Source organism: Mya arenaria, chromosome 2, assembly GCF_026914265.1.
Source record: "Mya arenaria isolate MELC-2E11 chromosome 2, ASM2691426v1".
Classification (NCBI taxonomy): domain Eukaryota; kingdom Metazoa; phylum Mollusca; class Bivalvia; order Myida; family Myidae; genus Mya; species Mya arenaria.
The window spans coordinates 62,859,941-62,882,463 of NC_069123.1; the positions used below are offsets into that span (position 1 = coordinate 62,859,941).

At 37.6% G+C, this 22,523-nt stretch overlaps 1 protein-coding gene across 4 annotated transcripts in view; it reads left to right on the forward strand.

The window, feature by feature from the left end:
* LOC128208637 (FMRFamide receptor-like) overlaps positions 1–22,523 on the forward strand; it is a 139,115-nt gene that overhangs the window by 85,452 nt on the left and 31,140 nt on the right. For all 4 annotated transcript variants that reach the window (XM_052912207.1, XM_052912188.1, XM_052912219.1 and 1 more), the window contains exon 2: positions 19,384–19,432. The gene's annotated coding sequence lies outside the window, so the exon portion shown is untranslated. The remainder of the gene's footprint in view (positions 1–19,383; positions 19,433–22,523) is intronic.

Consider the following 22,523-nt stretch of genomic DNA (forward strand, 5'->3'; position numbering starts at 1 on the left):
AAATAAGTACTGCTCTTAAAAAGCTTATAAAAACAACATCGTCTTAGAATATAATGTTTATATGAGGTTCATTAGTATTCTTTTAAACATATACTGCTTACTAGGAATTTGATTAACACTCTACATCTAAAGATTTTTCACTTGAAAATTCCTCTTGAAATTTGCTTAATGAGTAACCTTTTAACAAACTATATGACACATTGCGACGGATTAAGATAAAAGATAAAAAAAAAAACACTTTCTAAAACATCAAACTTATACTATGAGTCAAATTCATGTGCTATTCATTTCCTATTTATTTTCTATATAGATTTAAATTCACAGATTCTTCAAATAAACACAAACCCGACATGGATGGTAAGATAGACCTTTATATTCGTTTCATTGAGAGCATGGTTTTATTTGAAGAGTATATCGCATATATATATATATATATATTCAGAAGATGTGATCATGTAATCATCGACTTGTTTAATATCGACTATCGGATAATAAGACGGCATGTCGTGATGCTTATGTGAACTTATCTGGTCAATAAATGAACGTTTCGACACAGGCATTGCTACATGTCTTGTATTAGCATCAGTATATTATCATCCCTATATCTTCATAGAGAGCTACGTTTTCCTAGAAGCTTATACTTTTATTGCCTACATAACTGATTCATAGATTTAATTGAATCACATATTTAATTGCTTTACCGATTAAAGATTGTTTACGAATTCAACTAGTCGGAAGTAAAACTTGAGGAAATCCTCGCTGTATGATCTTATCGTAACTAAACAATTAAGGTGGTTAAACAAACAAGGCCCCGTGAAGTAACCAGTTGGTACCATCCATACTCCATGTAGCGAAGATTAAACCTATTCTTCATAGGAGTTTGTTTTGTTTGTTTGTTTCAACTAACCCGACTGACCCTAATTTTACTCCCGACACTACATCTTATTTACCGTAGTGTGGATTTCGTTCGGTAATTTCCTAAAAAATGTTCTTTAATGAGTGAACATGTTAAAATTTGACAACTTTATATTTAACACGTTCTACAATAGCGGAACCATCCGGGTTCTAAAAAATAAATAAAATACAAAAAGTATGCGTACCTACCGACCCTATTATTTTTGAGATGTTAGAGATACAAAGAACTTCTTTTGGTCTTACTTCTTAAATCTGGAAAAAAATACGTGCTAGTTGTCTGTTATCAAGTTTAAAGTTTGGAAATTGTTTAATCATTCCATGTTTATTTCATAACAAGTGAAGTGCATATTCATTAGGATATTATCAAAGCGAATCAATCAAGCGAATATGCATATTTGAATTACGTTATTTTAGACGCGGTATTTTTTTATTTATCAAAAACCAAACATGACAAAACAAGTGTAATGCGTAGGCTTAAATGACACAAAACACATTTATTATGATTTCCCTTCAGTAAACGTATAATTTATTTGAATATTCAGATAACGAAATAGAGGATTTTTTTTCAGTGTGAGAGAGCACCAAAATGTGCATATCAAGAGTGAATCATGTATTTTGGGTGTATATTTTTCCATATGAAAATAAGTCTAGCGTTTTCTCGACCAACTAGCAGACCCTTATTCTAAAAATAGCTAGAAGGAACAGGTGTTGAATACATTGAAAGTGAAATCCAATTAAGCGAACACGTGTTGAGCTATGATTGACGGACCACGGGTCACTCGACTGAACTGACGCTGCCCTAGCACGGAATATCGACTCGTATGATAATGATTTCATCGTTTGTTGTAGGAACAAGCGATCTTACTATAAAGACAAGTAATACATTATAAAGACTGAAAAAGAATGTGTTATAGGTGACTTTTCTCATAGAATAACACTAACGAAAAAAGTCCATTTCGTATGACGTAAAATGTCATGATCCTTCTTTTAGTCTTATTCTGATACCATCACAAACGCATCTGTCAGTTACATAACGTTTCTCCCATCAAATCGATGCCTCCTCCATACCGGTAGTCGCTTATTGAGACTTTCATCACTAATCGCCTTATAATCATTCAATAAAGTCAATAGTGTTTCCGAGATGACGAACAAGACAGCAATAAGGGCTGGGTGAACTGAATTATTAAAAACGTTTAGTTTCAGCTCGTAAGCAAATCTACTTCTACCAAGTTCTTTCTGTATTGTTCCGTGATGTTATTAAATACGTCATAGTCATCGTCAGCATAAACTTCAAAGGACGTATGGAATTAGGAACGAGACTATTCATTCTAGCACACCGGAGAGGCATTTCCGGTGAATTTAGCCGTGCTGGAAAACTCCATCTGGCATCCCCCAATGCCAGATGAGTCACGCGCTGTGACGTAATAATTTCAATTTCTTTTATAATACACTTTATGTAATCATAATTATGAGATTTAAATAGATAAGTTCCATTAACATTAACTTTACAAAAATATACTTTAAAACCCCCCATATAATAACCCTTAAAAGACGTGATACTGTAGGAACTTCTTGACGTATGCAGTGAATACAAATTACTGCGCGTCATGAAGTCAGTAAACATCATCGCACGCGCTTTTTGGTGATACTTATAAAAATGCGCTTTTTTATGTATTTTCTCCATAAAATTTATGTATGCTAGAAAAATATCTATCATGTGTCCGTTCCGGATAGAAAATTCCGACCCTCGGGCACGCTGCGTGGCCGGTAACTCGTTACCTGGCAACGCAGGTGCCCTCGGGTCGGATTTTTCTATCCGGAACGGGAACACATGACAGATACTATCATTCTGTCAATGTGTTTTTGCAATGACTGAAGCCACTAGCGGGTCTAGGGCACCCGGCGCGCCCCCTACTAAAATCGTCCAAGTTTACTTTTTATTTCCATATAGGAAAAAAGCAATAAAATACTTCCGCGCCCCCCTGCCAACACTTCCAACAAAATAGATTTTATTTGTGGGGTTCCAATGTCGCAAATCAAAAGGTTATGCCCTTAAGTTACGCCCCCTCTAACGTTGACTACTAGATCCGCCAACGGAAGCAGAGTTTCATGTTCGATGTTCACTAAGTATACATTCAAATAACCCCAGGGACCCGAATTGTTAAACGCTTAATATAAAGACCAAGAAGCCATGTAAGTTGATATATGATAAAGAATAATATTTTTCCAGCTGTATATATAAACTAATCATTAGCTATCCAAAATATACTTTCCCGCAAACAAGGCGTTTGCACTCAATGTATGTACAGATTGCGTTTATGTGTCAACTGGTTTAAACAATATTTATGTTAATAAATGGAGCAGGTGAAAACATCGGGCATACTCATGAATTATACAATATAATAACCCAACATATGAACTGACCATACGCTTATGCCTAATCACAACATTTAAGGTATAATTTAGCAGATCGTTTATAGTCTCGCTTCTGCCCTTTCCTGCCAGGTGCGACCCCTGTGTTTGACCAGTGACGGGGAACCAACGCATAACCTCAATGCCGTCTTGTTAGCAAATGTTGACTTTTTAATTTCAGGCGTAGATTTAATGTTTTAATTCAGATTTACATTGGTGTTAACCAATTTACCGAGACAAGACACTCTAACCCGGCCTTTGATACTTATGTCGCATACTTGAGGTTTAAAATGTCAATTTACACAGCATAACGTATTCCATCATTCCATTGTTAATGACACAATGTATCAAATATTTCCAAATTAAGAATATTGACAAAGAGAAGGTTATCAATTGACATGGCATATCATATCTTATTATTTTCACCTAAGAGTCTCCAAACATTCGAATTTATGTTAACGCACATCCACATGTACTTGATAATACTTAGGCCACATCATTTTTTTTCTTGTTTTCGGATTTTTACCAAAATTAAATGGAGCGAGCGAGCAAGCGAAAATAATATAAATTACTGTTTTTGTTTTTGTTTTTTTATTTTGTTTTTATAAAAACCGGAGCGAGCGAAGAGCGTAGAACTTTTTTCGTTGTAATAAAGAAGAAAGATTGTTAAACATAAGTGCCATTTTATCCATTTGAACACAATCTTAAACTTCATCTCCATCGGACAATAGAATATGTCCCAATACAAACTATTAACTCATCTTTTTTAAGTAATATATATGGATGAAGCATATTTCTAAGATAATTATAACTTACCTGTATGATTATCACTCATAATAAATAATAACCATGCTTTAAGGAAAAGGTTTAAACAACTTTCCTATATCGCTGAATCACTTTATCATCATTATTTATCATCTTTATCATCAGATCATCATTATATCAACTGTTTTAAGACATTCACTATGATTGATTTTGGGGTATTTAATATATGAAAGGTATGTTATTTTTACAAACAGCATCAAAACATTTAGGAGTGTTTATTTTTCATTTTGTTTTTATTTTTAATTTGGTGTTGGTTATCACTGTGACCAGAATGAACAGTATCGGGTTATGTTTGGAATGCTATTATGACCAGGTAGTTGTTTTATTCATCCCAGATGATGACGTAAAGGAAACATATATGGATAATATTGCCTTCTTTTTCTCTGTGTGACCGGATATTTGCAAAGTTTTGTTGTTTGTTGTCAGTATTTGTAATGACTCAAACATCATCTCAGACACATCGGGTCGAATTCTTGTCATGAGTATAGTGACCTGTAATGGGTTAATAAAAAAAACTAAAAACAAATGAATTTTTAAACTCTCTTGTAATGCTACACAGATGGATACTAGTGCTTTAACTACCACTGAAGCGTTAAGCAGTGTTAAATAAATTGGAATTATTAATTTCATGATATGTAAAACTATCCTGACTGTCATGGCGTTTGTAGTTTCAGATACATATTCATTTTGTCTTAACTGGCATTCGAATGGCAAGTAAACTTTAATGGCAATATCGCAGATACACGTTCCCTCGGAATTTTAATCACGGTTAGCAATTAACAAACGCCAACCATAATTACTTTCTGCGGGAAACATAACCAGAGATAGTCACCACTCTATTATTTACACACCCTATCAGAATAATTTATGGCATAGGGCAAAAATGAAATACTAGACTAAACAATTTAGTAATTTATATCTTCCGAGAAAACAAGCTGTTATCAATGACATGATCAGGACATAGAATGAATGATCTCAGGTTTAACCTTGGACATTATAAGGACAGATTTATAGCTGGTATGATATCAAGTTTAATATTGGATATTATCAGGAAATAGCTTGTATGATATAAGGTTTGATCTAGAAATTCATCAGTACATAGCATGTGTAATATCAGGTCTAACCTCGGACATTGTCCGGATATAGCTTGTATGATATAAGGTTTGATCTAGAAATTCATCAGTACATAGCATGTGTAATATCAGGTCTAACCTTGGCCATTGTCCGGATATAGCTTGTATGATATAAGGTTTGATCTTGGAAATCATCTGGAATAGCATGTGTAATATCAGGTCTAACCTCGGCCATTGTCCGGATAAAGCTTGTATGATATAAGGTTTGATCTTCGAAATCATCTGGACTAGTATGTGATATATAAGGTCTAACCTCGGACATTTTCCTGATATGGAATGTATGATATAAGGTTTCACCTAGGACCCTTTCTGGATAACGCCTGTTTAATCTCAGTTTTTACTTAGAGCATTACCAGGATATAGAATGTATGATATAAGGTTTCACCTATGACCCTTTCTGGATACCGCCTGTTTAATCTCAGTTTTTATTTAGAGCATTACCAAGATATAGAATGTATGATATCAGGTTTGATCAAGGAAATAATCAGGATATAGTATGCGTAATATCAGGTTTAACCGTGGACATTATCATGATATAGCATGTGTAATCTCAGTTTAATCAAGGTGATCATCCGGATGAACACATGTATTATATCAGGTTAAACATGAGGCAGTATCAGGATATATCATGTGTTATATCAGGTTAAACATGGGGCAGTATCAGGATATATCATGTGTTATATCAGGTTAAACATGGGGCAGTATCAGGATATATCATGTGTTATATCAGGTTAAACATGGGGCAGTATCAGGATATATCATGTGTTATATCAGGTTAAACATGGGGAAGTATCAAGATATATCATGTGTTATATCAGGTTAAACATGGGGCAGTATCAGGATATATCATGTGTTATATCAGGATATATCATGTATTATATCAGGTTAAACATGGGCCAGTATCAAGATATATCATGTGTTTTATCAGGATATATCATGTATTAACTCAGGTTAAACATGGGGCAGTATCAGGATATATCATGTGTTATATCAGGTTAAACATGGGGCAGTATCAGGATATATCATGTGTTATATCAGGATATATCATGTATTATATCAGGTTAAACATGGGGCAGTATCAGGATATATCATGTGTTATATCAGGGTAAACATGGGGCAGTATCAAGATATATCATGTGTTATATCAGGTTAAACATGGGGCAGTATCAAGATATATCATGTGTTATATCAGGTTAAACATGGGGCAGTATCAGGATATATCATGAATAATCTCAGGACATTATCGAGACATAGCTGATAGATGTTATATAAAATACAAAATGAGAGCATGTGTCAATTTGCACAAATCATTAAGTTAAAGGTTTAATGTTTAACGGACAAACACGTCTCAACCAATTACATACACAGATATCTTATGACCACTGTAGTGCTAATGGCTGGGCAAATCAATCACCTGTATTAACAATGGGTTGTATTACATGTACACGAAGTTCACCTGAAGTTAATATAGGAAAAGGCTTCAGTATTTCGTTAAACACGATTGATGATGTATTTCACGAATATAAGGCGTACCTCTATGGTACGGCCATACACTTATTTAATTAACCTTTAAATACTTCGTGAAAGGTCAGACAGACATAAACGCGAATATTAATCTAAAATGTCCAGCAGGTTTCCTGTAATGTAGAATTGCTTATAATTGATTTCGTCAGAAATAAACGAGGAGTTTGGAATATGGAAGGTCCGACGATGTTTTAGAAATGAGTTACCACTGGCTGCATGAGCCTGTCGAAAGACTTAAATATAACTATAAATTAGAATCTAGTTGTTGAAAACATAAAGTAAATATATAAGTAAAAATAATAACTTACTTAACAGAGTATTATCTTACATTCGATATTGGCTTTAACTAAGTTTCTAATTTCAGTTACAGGGTACGATGACAAAAATGTTTTACGTTAAACGATTTGATATCAGTTTCTGATTCCAATGAGGATTTCATATTAATTTTTGCTCTGGTTGATAACTGATGACACGTGCGGTGTTGTGATCCCGTAGTCCGGTTTAATACTGCAGATTAACTAAATGTATCACCGTGCATCGGCCAGACTTTCCAAAATATTATATCGATATTTGATATTTATATTATCAGTGTCTGTGTGTCCGTAAGAGTGTGTGTTCCCTTAAGCGTTGTGTGTCTCACTGAGTGTATGTTCCCTTTGGCGTTATGTGTCTCACTGAGTGTATGACCCCTTTGGCGTTGTGTGTCTCAGTGAGTGTGTGTTCCCTTTAGCGTTGTGTGTCTCACTAAGTGTATGTTCCCTTTGGCGTTATGTGTCTCAGTGTGTGTATGACCCCTTAAGCGTTGTGTGTCTCACTGAGTGTATGACCCCTTTGGCGTTGTGTGTCTCAGTGAGTGTGTGTTCCCTTAAGCGTTATGTGTCTCACTGAGTGTATGACCCCTTTGGCGTTGTGTGTCTCAGTGAGTGGCTGTTCCCTTTGGCGTTGTGTTTCAGTGAGTGTATGACCCCTTTGGCGTTATGTGTCTCAGTGAGTGTATGACCCCTTTGGCGTCGTGTGTCTCAGTGAGTGTATGTTCCCTTTGGCGTTATGTGTCTCAGTGAGTGTATGACCCCTTTGGCGTTATGTGTCTCAGTGAGTGTATGACCCTTTTGGCGTTGTGTGTCTCAGTGAGTGTGTGTTCCCTTTGGCGTTGTGTGGCTCAGTGAGTGTGTGTTCCCTTTGGCGTTGTGTGTCTCAGTGAGTGTATGACCCCTTTGGCGATATGTGTCTCAGTGAGTGTATGACCCCTTTGGCGTTATTTGTCTCAGTGAGTGTATGACCCCTTTGGCGTTGTGTGTCTCACTGAGTGTATGACCCCTGTGGCGTTGTGTGTCTCACTGAGTGTATGACCCCTGTGGCGTTGTGTGTCTCAGTGAGTGTGTGTTCGATTTGGCGTGATGTGTCTCGGTGAGTGTGTGTTCCATTTGGCGTGATGTGTCTCAGTGAGTGTGTGTTCCATTTGGCGTTGTGTGTCTCAGTGAGTGTGTGTTCCCTGTGGCGCTGTGCGTCTCAGTGATTGTGTGTTCCCTGTGGCGTTGTGTGTCTCAGTGAGTGTGTGACCCCTTTGGCTTTGTGTATCTCAGTGAGTGTGTGTTCCATTTGGCGTGATGTGTCTCAGTGAGTGTGTGTTCCATTTGGCGTGAGGTATCTCAGTGAGTGTGTGTTCCATTTGGCGTGATGTATCTCAGTGAGTGTATGTTCCATTTGGCGTGATGTGTCTCAGTGATTGTGTGTTCCCTGTGGCGTTATGTGTCACGGTGATTGTGTGTTCCCTGTGGCGTTGTGTGTCTCAGTGAGTGGGTGTTCCCTGTGGCGTTGTGGGTCTCAGTGAGTGGGTGTTCCCTGTGGCGTTGTGTATATCAGTGAGTGTGTGTTCCCTGTGGCGTTGTGTGTCTCAGTGATTGTGTGTTCCTTTTGGCGTTATGTATCTCAGTGAGTGTGTGTTCCATTTGGCGTGATGTGTCTCAGTGAGTGTGTGTTCCCTGTGGCGTTGTGTGTCTCAGTGATTGTGTGTTCCCTGTGGCGTTGTGTGTCTCAGTGAGTGTGTGTTCCCTGTGGCGTAGTGGGTCTCAGTGAGTGTGTGTTCCCTTTGGCGCTGTGTGTCTCAGTGAGTGTGTGTTCCCTGTGGCGTTGTGGGTCTCAGTGAGTGTGTGTTCCCTGTGGCGCTGTGTGTCTCAGTGAGTGTGTGTTCCCTTTTACGTTGTGTATCTCAGTGAGTGTGTGTTCCATTTGGCGTGATGTGTCTCAGTGAGTGTGTGTTCCCTTTGACGTTGTGTATTTCAGTGAGTGTGTGTTCCATTTGACTTGGTGTGTCTCAGTGAGTGTGTGTACCCTTTGACGTTGTGTATTTCTGTGATTTTGTGTTCCATTTGGCTTGGCGTGTCTCAGTGAGTGTGTGTTCACTGCGGCTTTTTGTGTCTCAGTGAGTGTATGTTTCATTTGGCGTTGTGTGTCTCAGTGAGTGTATGACCCCTGTGGCGTTGTGTGTCTCAGTGAGTGTGTGTTTCCTTTAGCGTTGTGTGTCTCACTGAGTGTATGACCCCTTTGGCGTTGTGTGTCTCAGTGAGTGTGTGTTCCCTTTAGCGTTGTGTGTTTCACTGAGTGGATGACCCCTTTGGCGTTGTGTGTCTCAGAGACTGTGTGTTCCATTTGGCGTTGTGTGTCTCAGTGAGTGTATGTTCCATTTGGCGTTGTGAGTCACAGTGAGTGTATGTTCCATTTGGCGCTGTGTGTCTCAGTGAGTGTGTGTTCCCTTTGTCGTTGAGTGTCTCAGTGAGTGTGTGTTTCTTTGTCGTTGAGTGTCTCACTGAGTGTATGTTCCCTTTGGCGTTGTTTGTCTCAGTGACTGTGTGTTCCTTTGTCTTTTTGTGTCTCAGGGACTGTGTGTCCCTTTGGCGTTGTGTGTCTCAGTGAGCGTATGTTCCCTTTGGCGTTGTTTGTCTCAGTGACTGTGTGTTCCTTTGTCGTTTTGTGTCTCAGTGAGTGTATGTTCCCTTTGGCGTTGTTTGTCTCACTGACTGTGTCTTCCTTTGTCGTTTTGTGTCACACTGAGTGTGTGTTCCATTTGGCGTTGTTTGTCTCAGTGAGTGTGTGTTCCTTTGTCGTTTTGTGTCTCAGTGATTTTGTGTTCCTTTGTCGTTTTGTGTCTCAGTGAGTGTGTGTTCCCTTTGGCGTTGTGTGTCTCAGTGAGTGCGTGTTCCCTTTGGCGTTGTGCGTCTCAGGGAGTGTTAGTTGTACAGGCCAGACTAACATGTACCCAAACAGCCCACACTTACACGTACCCGTACAGCCCACACTTACACGTACCCGTACAGCCCACACTTACACGTACCCGTACAGCCCACACGTACACGTACCCGTACAGCCCACACTTACACGTACCCGTACAGCCCACACTTACACGTACCCGTACAGCCCACACTTACACGTACCCGTACAGCCCACACTTACACGTACCCGTACAGCCCACACTTACACGTACCCGTACAGCCCACACGTACACGTACCCGTACAGCCCACACTTACACGTACCCGTACAGCCCACACTTACACGTACCCGTACAGCCCACACTTACACGTACCCGTACAGCCCACACTTACACGTACCCGTACACGTACCCGTACAGCCCACACTTACACGTACCCGTACAGCCCACACTTACACGTACCCGTACAGCCCACACGTACACGTACCCGTACAGCCCACACTTACACGTACCCGTACAGCCCACACGTACACGTACCCGTACAGCCCACACTTACACGTACCCGTACAGCCCACACTTACACGTACCCGTACAGCCCACACTTACACGTACCCGTACAGCCCACACGTACACGTACGCGTACAGCCCACACTTACACGTACCCGTACAGCCCACACTTACACGTACCCGTACAGCCCACACTTACACGTACCCGTACAGCCCACACGTACACGTACGCGTACAGCCCACACTTACACGTACCCGAACAGTCCACACGTAGACGTACGCGTACAACCCACACTTACACGTACCCGAACAGTCCACCCATATATGAGCCGCATCGCGCCAGTTTGGGCCTTCGGGAATAATTATTATAAATGAAATAATCATTAATAAAACGTGCCAAAAATAATTATTTTTTCTATGTATATCAATTTCTTTCAAACTTCTTTCTTTTAAAGAATTGCCATTGGTACATCATTGTCTCGAGGATTTATGACCATTGGTTTACTTATGTTTCCATAGCAACCACGGTTTTCATCCAGACATATTTTCACTGCATCCATTGTAATAGTCTGTGTTTGGAACGGCCAAATGTATTAAAAATACAAAAATGATTCAGCATTTTTATCTTATGTTCCTTAAAGAGTATGTGTAAAGAAAATCATTTGAATTATAAGCTAGTAGTAACATTGATACGTTAATTGTGCACATCATTTGAATAATGTACTTTCGTAACGACGTCATGCGAATGACGTCAAAAGTATTCAATATTCGCAATACATGGTCTCACTTATAAACACGTATCTTACGCAATTCAAATGATTTCATCATGAAATTTTCAGAATTTATTCCTGAAATATTATTTAATTTAAATACCTTAAAACATAATAATAGCAAATATATGTCCGAAGGCCCAAAATCGTGCGATACGGGACATATTATGTACCCTGGCATAGAGTGTTTCATAACCTCTCTTTAATCTTGACAAGCTCAGTAGTTCCAAATGTATTGTTAACCCCAGATATATAACCCCGTTCAGAGGCGGTAATCCTTTCCCATATCGATAACCGATTTATATTCACTTTCTTAGTTCAAACAATTCTCTCATTTTTGTCCTACATGTTATTCTATTTGTGGTGTCAACGTATAGTTTAATTTTTGTCAGACCTAATAAAGATTGGTCTTGGAGGAAAATATATTTCTTAAAACACATAATTTGTAATTTGGAGACATGATTGTCAAATCTAGAAACTAACAACACCGCATCACCCAGGAAACAGATAACTCAGATATTTGAGACAACATGGCAGACACATGACGTTATCGGACAAGACGTTATCATGGATATCAAAACGAATGAAAAACGGAAATACAGTACAGCCTCCTGGAACTATACTGAGTTGCAAATTTCTAGCAATTTAGATGTCAATGGTAAATGAAGTTTTCAAGATGAGTAAGTTTGGTAAGTAGTCTCTGGTATATGACACTTGCTCTTAAGGTTGTTGTGTACGCTTGTGATATTTCACGTTTACAGGAAAAATGGCATTTTAAACTGACTAAGACATTTAACTGCTTGCACAAACACAACTTCAGTATCTGCACCGGTATATACGAATACTGCACATTAAATATAATGTTCCTTTTAAAAATAATAATAATCTATTCATACAATGCCGGAAGACCTAGGTGCGGGTATAAAGTGTTCTAACATATTCTAATAAGGCTTAAACAGTCTCTTTCATTATAATGAACATCCACTCATCGGAAACGTATCAATATCTTGTCATAATTTCTCTGTCAGGGCATCGGGTTATTCAGTTAACCTAATATGGTGTAATGTAATAATCATTGCACGGCGGGGAAATGCCGACAAATTGGAATTAGAGAATAGACTGTAGTTAATACTCGTATTACACACTCAGAAATTCATCAATGTTACACGAACGCATTTCGTTCCATAATTAACTAAAAGTATAATGGTAATCGAGTCGTCCTGCGTAGATCCGACCAGATCTGATTTTCTCCGCTTCAACTAATTGTCTTTGCAAACTTGGACAGGGAATGGAACTTTAATCGAGAGTAATGGTTCTCTCAGGGTTCTCAAATATGATCATGATATGGCGTTTTCTGCTCATGTCTTTTAATCGAGGTTCTTTTTACACTTCTCATTAAGTTTTCATGAAGCCTTAAGAACACTTTTGAAAGGCAAATGTGTTATTCAAATTATAAATCTAATTCATCGCTTTTTCATGGGGATGTGGCCATTTGATGGTTTTATACACGGCGACTCCTTCAATACTGCTTAAAACTATCTATGAAACGTTCAGGAAAGATTTGGTACGAAGTTGCAGTGTGCACTCTTCAATTTAGTTCCGGTTTGTTGTTTTAAAGATGTACGTTAAATGTGGATGATTGTTGTGTACCGCTTAGGGGAATGTGCACGAAACTGTTTGTCGCTTTTTTGGTTTGGATTATAGTCATTTTATGTTACTTTACATAATGATAACCAATTTCTGCTTAGAAAAGTCCGTGAAAATTCGAGAAAATATTGTTTCATTTATTTTCCACACCCCTCTTTATGGTTTTAATGAACTATTCAGGGATTTTTTTATTCTATTTTTGAAGCCAATAGCTATTATATCTCCGTAACATGCGTGAAAGGGGTTTTAATTATATTTTTGAAGCCAATGGGTTTTATTTTTCCGTAACATGCGTGAAAGGGGGTTCGGGATGTAAAAACAACACATAAAAAATACGAAGTTTTTAGTCTATGTAATAACAATTACTCAATGACTCTACCCGTTTGCCGTATCTTTATAAAAAAACGAACTATTAAAAATGCACTCTTACTCCCAGATAAGATTTACCACAATTAATAATATTGTTTTAATATACCAAAAAGGATGAATAAATGTCGAAAACAATGGTTCTTATGAAAGATAACGAGTTTAATTTGAAAGAAATGAGCATAAAACACGGTTTTTCTACCTTATGATACTATAGTAGACCACAGTAAATCTTTAAGCATTCACCAATCATTTAATATTTTTGCGCTTTCTGCTGTTAATATACACGGTTACAATATTGCTATCAGTAATTAATATTTTCCATATATGCATTATTCAGTAAGTAGTTTAAGCTTGATCACTCAAAATTGATGTTTGTTATGCATGTGTTTGTATTAATTGGGGAAAAAAGTGTCACTTTAAATATTGAGATACAAATTAGAAGAAAATTATGTTATTAAAATTCTAACTCTGTTAGACAAAACCTCTATGATTACTTTTTACTTACAAAATCGACACAATGAAAAGTTGTTTGAAGGGGAGGTAAGCATGGTAAATTTTGCTTCGTGTGTTGTTTCGCCAGTGTTATAGAAAGGCAATGAGCAACAATCTTCGTAAATATAAATTATTTTCTCTAACCCTGCTTTGGATTTTGCTGCGTTGTACGGATATAGCCGGTTTACAGTCCTATTAGAAGGGGAAATGAAAATTACTAGTAAATTGTTCATTTTGACATATTGATTTCTTATAAGTTCTCAATTATTTGTGATTTGGAAGAGAAACCCTATTGTGTGTATGAAACGATCCAAATGACGAAACGTATCAAATTAGGCTCTCTTCATTTCTGTAACATCCGATAATTGCCAATTAACCTTTTTTCTGTGTACGGGGCACCATCGTATTATATGTCAAAGGGATTTTCTTAAAATTTCTGCGTTTTACAATTCTTTAAAAAATAAGTATGCAGAGTGCGTATTTGAATGTCTTGGTGTCGTCGGCGTAGTTGTGCAAACACTTTTATCTTGGCTATAATTGAGATATTCAAATGAAATTTTGTTTACATTGTGCTACATGCATTGCATGATTGCGAGAGGCATACCTCTGACATTAAACTTATTGAGTAACAAGTCAGTACAGACGGTCGTTGTTGTTCGGTTCGGAGCTCTCTTGTTCGGCAAATGTTATCTTTATGCTAATAGCGTGTATATGCTTTTAGAGTAGTATCAACCATGCATGTTCTTTTTCGATATTTGATCTAGACTTACTTTGTTAATGGCTGATGTTTAATCTTAATCAAATTATTTACACAAGTGTTTAAAAGGCGACTAAATAAAAATGCTAATTAAATGTTAGTACAACGTATATAAATCAATCTCGTTGGTACGATGTTGCGCAAGAGTGTTGTCTTGTGTTTTGGGGGAAACCTTCGTACCCGGAGAAAACCCACTTGCCCGATTGGTGACCACAAACCAAACTCACATGCGCCTAGGCCGGGAATCGAAATCGGGTCACCTGGTGAGAAGTGAGTGCATTAGCCACTGTGATAACCGGACAGCCCCTTAATAGCCGAAGGCAAAAATGTTTTCTTGAAACTATTTGCAACCTATATACGTGAACAGAGTTAAACATAATGATTTTTTACGCAATAAAGAAGAGTACGACTATCACGAAAACGCACGTTATCGAATTAAGTTTCATATTTCAGAATCCGTTGATAGGAATGTGCCGATGTATATCAGTTTGTTGGGTGGTGATGTCAGATTGCCTCCAACGGTTAAGTGTGGAGGTTCCTGTTTCCCTGATAATTCAAGAATACGCTGAAATTTAGAACTCCGCTGCAATCTAATGCCTTCATAAAATGGCTAAACAATAATAGCGTTGTACTATTTCGTTTGAAGCATTATTTTACAAGATTAATAAGAGTTGTTTAAACCCTATTTCATATGTAACTACCTACCCAGTTCTCACACAAACTCCCTACAACACAAGACCACACTCTCGCGTAACATCGTGTCAACCAGTGTGACTAAGTATAGGTGAATATAACTCGTTGTTAGATAAATAAAGTTTAAACTAAACTAAACTAACGCTTAGTTTGGTATAGTTTGTCCATTTGTCCATTCAGTCTAAATGATCTCCATTCCAGGAGTTTATCTTTTAAGCAATGAAGTCACCAAAGGTGAAAGTATGTCGTATATACATTATATACATATAACTTCGCGTTATAGACTGTGAACCAAAACAAAGTTTTACAAATACGTTCAATGTTTATTATAAAGAAAATGTAATTTCATGTTTTCAAGACAATATTTTAGACCTATGCAATCATTCGTTAAATCGGCTTATAGATATCAGGGTGGCGATTTGAGCACAGAATGTGTAAACAAGCAGTACTCGCGTTTGCAAAACAACATAAAAGTTCCCTACTGGCGTTTATATGACAAAGCTCGTCTCAGCAGAATAGTATACATGATACAGCTCGTCTCAGCGGACGAGATATATGACACAGCAGCTCGTCTAAGCAGACGAATATATATGACACAGCTCGTCTCAGCAGAGTATATATGACACAGCTCGTCCAAGCAGACGAGTATATATGACACAGCTCGTCTCAACAGACGAGTATATATGACACAGATCATCTCAGCAGACGAGTATATATGACACAGCTCGTCCAAGCAGACGAGTATATATGACGAAGCTCGTCTCAGCAGAATAGTATATATGATACAGCTCGTCTCAGCGGACGAGATATATGACACAGCAGCTCGTCTAAGCAGACGAGTATATATGACACAGCTCGTCTCAGCAGACGAGTATATATGACACAGCTCATCCAAGCAGACGCGTATATATGACACAGCTCGTCTCAACAGACGAGTATATATGACACAGATCGTCTCAGCAGACGAGTATATATGACACAGCACGTCCAAGCAGACGAGTATATATGACACAGTTCGTCTCAGGAGACGTGTATATATGACAACGCCCGTCTCAGCAGACGAGTATATATGACACAGCAGCTCGTCTCAGCAGACGAGTATTTATGACACAGCTTGTCTCAGGAGACGTGTATACGACACAGCTCGTCTTAGCAGACGAGTATATATGACACAGCAACTCCTCTCAGCAGACGAGTATATATGACACAGCTCGTCTCAGCAGGCGACTATATTTGACACAGCTCGTCACAGTAGACGACTATATATGACACAGCTCGTCTCAGCAGACGTTAGAGACTCACACTGAAATGTCAACTACAAGAAAAGATAAGGGAAAGGGATATTAGCCGGCAGGAAAAAAAATGGAATTTTCTGGGATTTTGTGTTTTTGGGGTTTAACCCCAGCCAACGTAGCAATTCACAGTTCATATGTTTTGTGGTGCCATTTCAATACATATTTAGAATCAGTGCTTTGAAAGATTTTAATATTTTGCAATGAACGTATATAAAGGCATTCCCTTTGAACGAACCGAACCTTTATTTTTATGACATTTACTTCACATTTTCTCTGTAATTCTTCAGTAGTTCAGCATAAGTGGTACAGCACACAGATTTATCACTATGTGTAAATGGGAATTCTGTGTAAGTTACGATTTGAGAATTCATTTTGATGAAGGACATCACGTGGCAAAATTGCATATTATCTGAAGTATTGTTCCACTGAAAATTCTTTATTTGATTAAAGACAGATGTTAGAGACGGTGGAATACAGGCGGCTAGACAGATTCAATCATCTGGACACGTGATAAATCGCCCAGTCATTGATCTTCGTGCAGTTTTACCATTACGTTTAACATGTGTTATTCGGTATAATTTGTAGCGCACAGGATATATCTTGGCAATAAATCGCTTGATATAATCAGTACGAATACACCTTAGTTTGGTCACATAGGCTTGGTCACGTGACATTTTTAGATGACGATATGTTTTATAACTTTGAATTGAAACAGACAAAGTAATTAATTTGTTAACTGTATATCAATTCTTAATAGAGTATATGCAGACGATCATGAGGTTATATGTTATCATTTTATATCAGGATTACTCCATAAACAGTCAATTCTGCCGACTCAACCATTATTTAAAGAAATAAAACTTAATGTCAAGTTAACCAGCCCGGAACAATTTCAAAAACATTAAGGATTCGCGTCAGAGTGTTTTCATGTTTTTTTGAATAACAGACATGTTTCTTTAATCAAGACTTTATTGTTTTTAAATAAGTGTGGAATAAGAGATGGGAAGGCGTCAATGTTGCACTTGAGAACAAGCTTTAGTAGAATATTATTACAATGCTGTCGACGCAAGATTAGACGATATTAGATCGGATGCAGTTCTTATAAAATAAAGTTGTAAAAGTTAACGGGTTATTGTGCATTTTCCTAGCAAAATAGACTGCAGTGGGGAGAATTTTGTTTTCGTGAAATAAATTTCGTTTTTTTTTTTTTAATTCAGTGTAGCTAAGTGAAAACAAAATGTTGTAATTGATTCAAATCTCTCATTATTCAGTTTGATTTGCAGTTGATGCCGTTAAATTGCGTCTGGGAACTGAATACCTGATTTTATGTTTTTGAGAAGAATTAACCTCCTATTAAAATAAGTTTTTCAGTTTATTTTCAGTACAGACTATCTGTTTTAATAAATGGTTCGATATGTTGTACAGACACTGGCATGCCTTGATTAGACATGTTATTTATCTCCTTCATTGGAATGCAGACAATTTACAAATGATTGGTAAGGGCGGATGGCCCTGTACGCATCCTTATATATGGCTTGGGTAGCACTCTTGCACGACATACACGCAATAAAATAAAAATTATCCCTAACACATTTTTGCAAAATGGTATCATATTCAATAATAAATCCTATTCATTATTTTTTATTACCGTTTCGAAAATAGAAATATGCTGGTCTAGACTTAAGTACGGAAGCGGATATGCTTGTAAAAATACGCGGTTTGTCAGAAACTTCAAGGTATATGAATTCACCGGCAACTGTTTGTTATCACCCCTGTCTGATACAACACTGGCGTGGAATTCTTTGTATAAGTTTTTATATATATATTAGACGTTGAAGCCTTCTGACAAATGCTGTTATTCATTTTGCTAATAGAAGAATTTATTTTTAGCAAACAAAATATGTATACAATTTAGTTAACAAAAGTTGATTAGCATCATTGAAATAAATCTATTTGTCAGATGTGCAAAAAATCGAACCATTTTTTCACTTTGCTTTTATTTTAACAGTTTCGTTTTTATAAAGTAAACATCATTTAAAATACAACTGACATCGTATTCTCCGCGTAGTTCTACCCTTAAATACAACTAACATAGTATTCTCCGCGAAGTTCTACCCTCGAATACAACTAACATAGTATTCTCCGCGAAGTTCTACCCTCGAATACAGCTGACATGGTATTCTCCGCGTAGTTCTACCCTCGAATACAACTAAAATAGTATTCTCCGCGTTGTTCTACCCTCGAATACAACTGACATGGTACTCTTCGCGTTGTTCTACCCTCGAATACAATTGACATGGTATTCTCCGCGTTGTTCTACCCTCGAATACAACTGACCTAGTATTCTCAGCGAAGTTCTACCCTCGAATACAACTAACATAGTATTCTCCGCGTAGTTCTACCCCCGAATACAATTAGCATAGTACTCTCCGCGTAGTTCTACCCTCGAATACAACTTACATGGTATTATCCGCGTAGTTCTACCCTTTGATACAACTTACATAGTATTCTCCGCGAAGTTCTACCATCGAATACAACTAACATAACATTCTCCGCGTAGTTCTTCCCTCGAATACAACTTGTCAAATGCGATATGTTGTTTCTTTTATTTATTTTACTTATCTTGTTAGCGATATTGTGTGTGTGCCTTGCCAATAATAGCATTGATAACATTCGTCTGGCTTAACATTTCAGTGTGTTTCCCTCCCTAACTACCGATTTCGACCGCACCATCTTTTCACCGTTCTATTCGCGGAAATAAAACATAATGCGGTGTAAATAATACAAAATACATATATGTTTTGTACGTAATATATTTATATTTTTTTTATTTTCCAGGTCTCTGATGCCAACTCCGCGATGCTGCGTCTGTTGAAGTTAGCATGAGGTAAATATCTAATAGACATTTAAAGGAAATGTTCTCGAAAAAATATCAGTGAAGTTTTCGATTCACATCTGTACACCATTTTTAGAACATTATTTAAAACTATGAAATAGCATATGTTATATGTAATTTATATCGTAGTTGTTGTTTGGTTAGTATCGAATACATACCGACTTTATACTGTTTTTAAGATAAAGTATGACGTATGTGTTGATGCAAGCCTGCCCGAAGGTTAGTTATTGTCATGGCTACGAAAATAAAACAAAAAAACATATTAAGTCTATATAATTGCCATTCATTATGATGGCTTCATATTAATGAGCATTGGGCTGAAAATATAGTTTTATATCAGACGTCTCACGTTGGTCTGAAATTAAATGTTAAAACATTGTTAGAGTGTATATCTTAGAGCAGGTCAGCTATGCATGTAGACTTAAAATGTTTTTTTTTTTCCCAATGGCCAACGAGTCTAGTTTGTGTGATTGTAATGTATAAGTCGAATGCCTATTCTTATCGAGTTCGTTTAGATATTGGTAAGTAATGACACATTGTTTTGTCATTTGTAATTGAAAGTGTATGTTTGATCGTTGATTGCTGTAATCCGCCTCATGTCATTGCTCCCTCCTTCGCATGAAACTGTACAGAGTAAGTCGTTCATATGATACACTTGAGTACGGAGAATTGTTGTTCAACTTATATATCTGTGGCGGCTAAATGGGTTTTACTCTCGATTTTCAAAAATAAACTTTGTTTGGATGGATTATGTCCGGCTATGCTGTTTGGATGAATTAAGTCTGTCTTTCCTGTTGGGATGGATTATGTCCGTATATGCTGTTGGGATGTATTTTGTCCGTCTATGCTGTTGGGATGGATTATGTCCGTCTATGCTGTTTGGATGGATTATGTCCGTCTTTCCTGTTGGGATGGATTTTGTCCGTATATGCTGTTGGGATGGATTATGTCCGTCTATGCTGTTGGGATGGATTACTAGTATGTCCGTCTATGCTGTTGGGATGGATTTTGTCCGTCTATGCTGTTGGGATGGATTTTGTCCGTCTATGCTGTTGGGATGGATTATGTCCGGCTATGCTGTTTGGATGAATTAAGTCTGTCTTTCCTGTTGGGATGGATTATGTCCGTATATGCTGTTGGGATGTATTTTGTCCGTCTATGCTGTTGGGATGGATTATGTCCGTCTATGCTGTTTGGATGGATTATGTCCGTCTTTCCTGTTGGGATGGATTTTGTCCGTCTATGCTGTTGGGATGGATTATGTCCGTCTATGCTGTTGGGATGGATTATGTCCGTCTATGCTGTTGGGATGGATTTTGTCCGTCTATGCTGTTGGGATGGATTTTGTCCGTCTATGCTGTTGGGATGGATTATGTCCGTCTATGCTGTTGGGATGGATTATGTCCGTCTATGCTGTTGGGATGGATTTTGTCCGTCTATGCTGTTGGGATGGATTTGTTCCTTCTATGATGTTTGGGGTATTGTTTTTAAATTCCTTCTAGGCTGTTGGTGATATTTTGTCCGTCTATGCTATAAGGGGTAGATTTCGTCCTTCTGTGTTGTTTTGATGATTTGGGAGATTTTGACCGTCTATGCTATTGGAGGGCGGGGTGTTTGCCCGTGGGAGGGGGATTGGAAGGATTGTGGCCTTAACTCGTACTGAGTATTTATCTTGTGTTACTTTACTTAAACATGATTGCTTACTGTGAGGTTTGAATCAATCATTACCAAAGTGACATTGATTTATTTTTTATCAATTTAAACTGCTAATTCCTCATCCAGTCGATACTAATAAGTTTTCTTTGGCATCTGCACATCAGGTCAGGCGTCTGACTGTTTAGAACGAGATTTGAAAGATCTTGTTTTTGAATGTACGTAACATTCCTGTCGAAGAATAATTAATTTAACATACTGGGTCAACATCGTCACGACATCTGGTCTGGACGTGTCAAGTATTATATTGAAACGCTTAGGACACACATTGAAGGAATGGAAGAGAAGTTACACTGCTCTTGTTAAGCAATATCTCCTGGACAAATCGAAAATGTGTCAGGAAATAAATGTGATGAGTAGCTTTGATTAGAAACTTCTTTATCTGATAAAGCACTTGTTCTGAATTCGTTAATTATGTTTAAACGCATAAAAACATTTTGCCGCATATTTGGTTATGGGCAAGGGTCCATTGCACATGTGCGAATTGTAAAGAAGCAGCTTCGTGAATGACAATACGTAACTTTAATTGTAATTTGGGTCAAAAGCCTTCGAAATAATTAAATTAGAACTCGTTTGCTATCCCAGAGTGGGCGACAGAAGCACAACCAATAAATAGGATGTACATCGATTTCAATATTCACTGATGGAACTGTACTTTGTAGAACCGAAAGCTAGCAAACACATTACCACAATTGGTCGCAAACAAAGCCTTACGCTTATCTTAAAATTGAGCATGCGTATTCCACATAACTATGTTAATTCACAATTAAAAGCGAAAAATGTTATTTTATTACATGTGCATGAGAGGAGATGTACACACATTCGTATCATATCGAGGGCATAATAATTATTTTGATTAATTCGTTAAAGGCCATATCAATATCACATGATATCACATGATACTCCGAAATGCTTATCAGGGGATATTATGATATGTGTTTCTGACGTATGCATGACGTCGAGTTCGGTGTGTAAAGGCATTGCTGCCATGGTCGAGACGGATACAAGTTTATACATCGAAAAAAACGTGAATCATGTATTCAGCTAAAGCATCCTCCTCAGAGTGTAGGTTTTCTGAAAATAGTCAGTAGGGTAAGTTCTAGGCGGGCGTGGAACCGCCATTCCTAGTTTTGGTTGTTGTCGGAAATGCGATTCTGCGTGTACTATTCCGCATCGTTAAGTATTGATACAAGAAAATACTTACATCTTACCCTAAACTAATGTTTCTGTTGACAATTAAACGTCATTTGTTTTGGCGTGTACCTACTCGAGTTTTCGAAAATAAAGTGTAGGCCGCGGTCTTCACAGACAAAAGAAAGCTACGCCCCTGCTTTTGAAATAATCATTACGTCTCTCTTTATCATGTCTA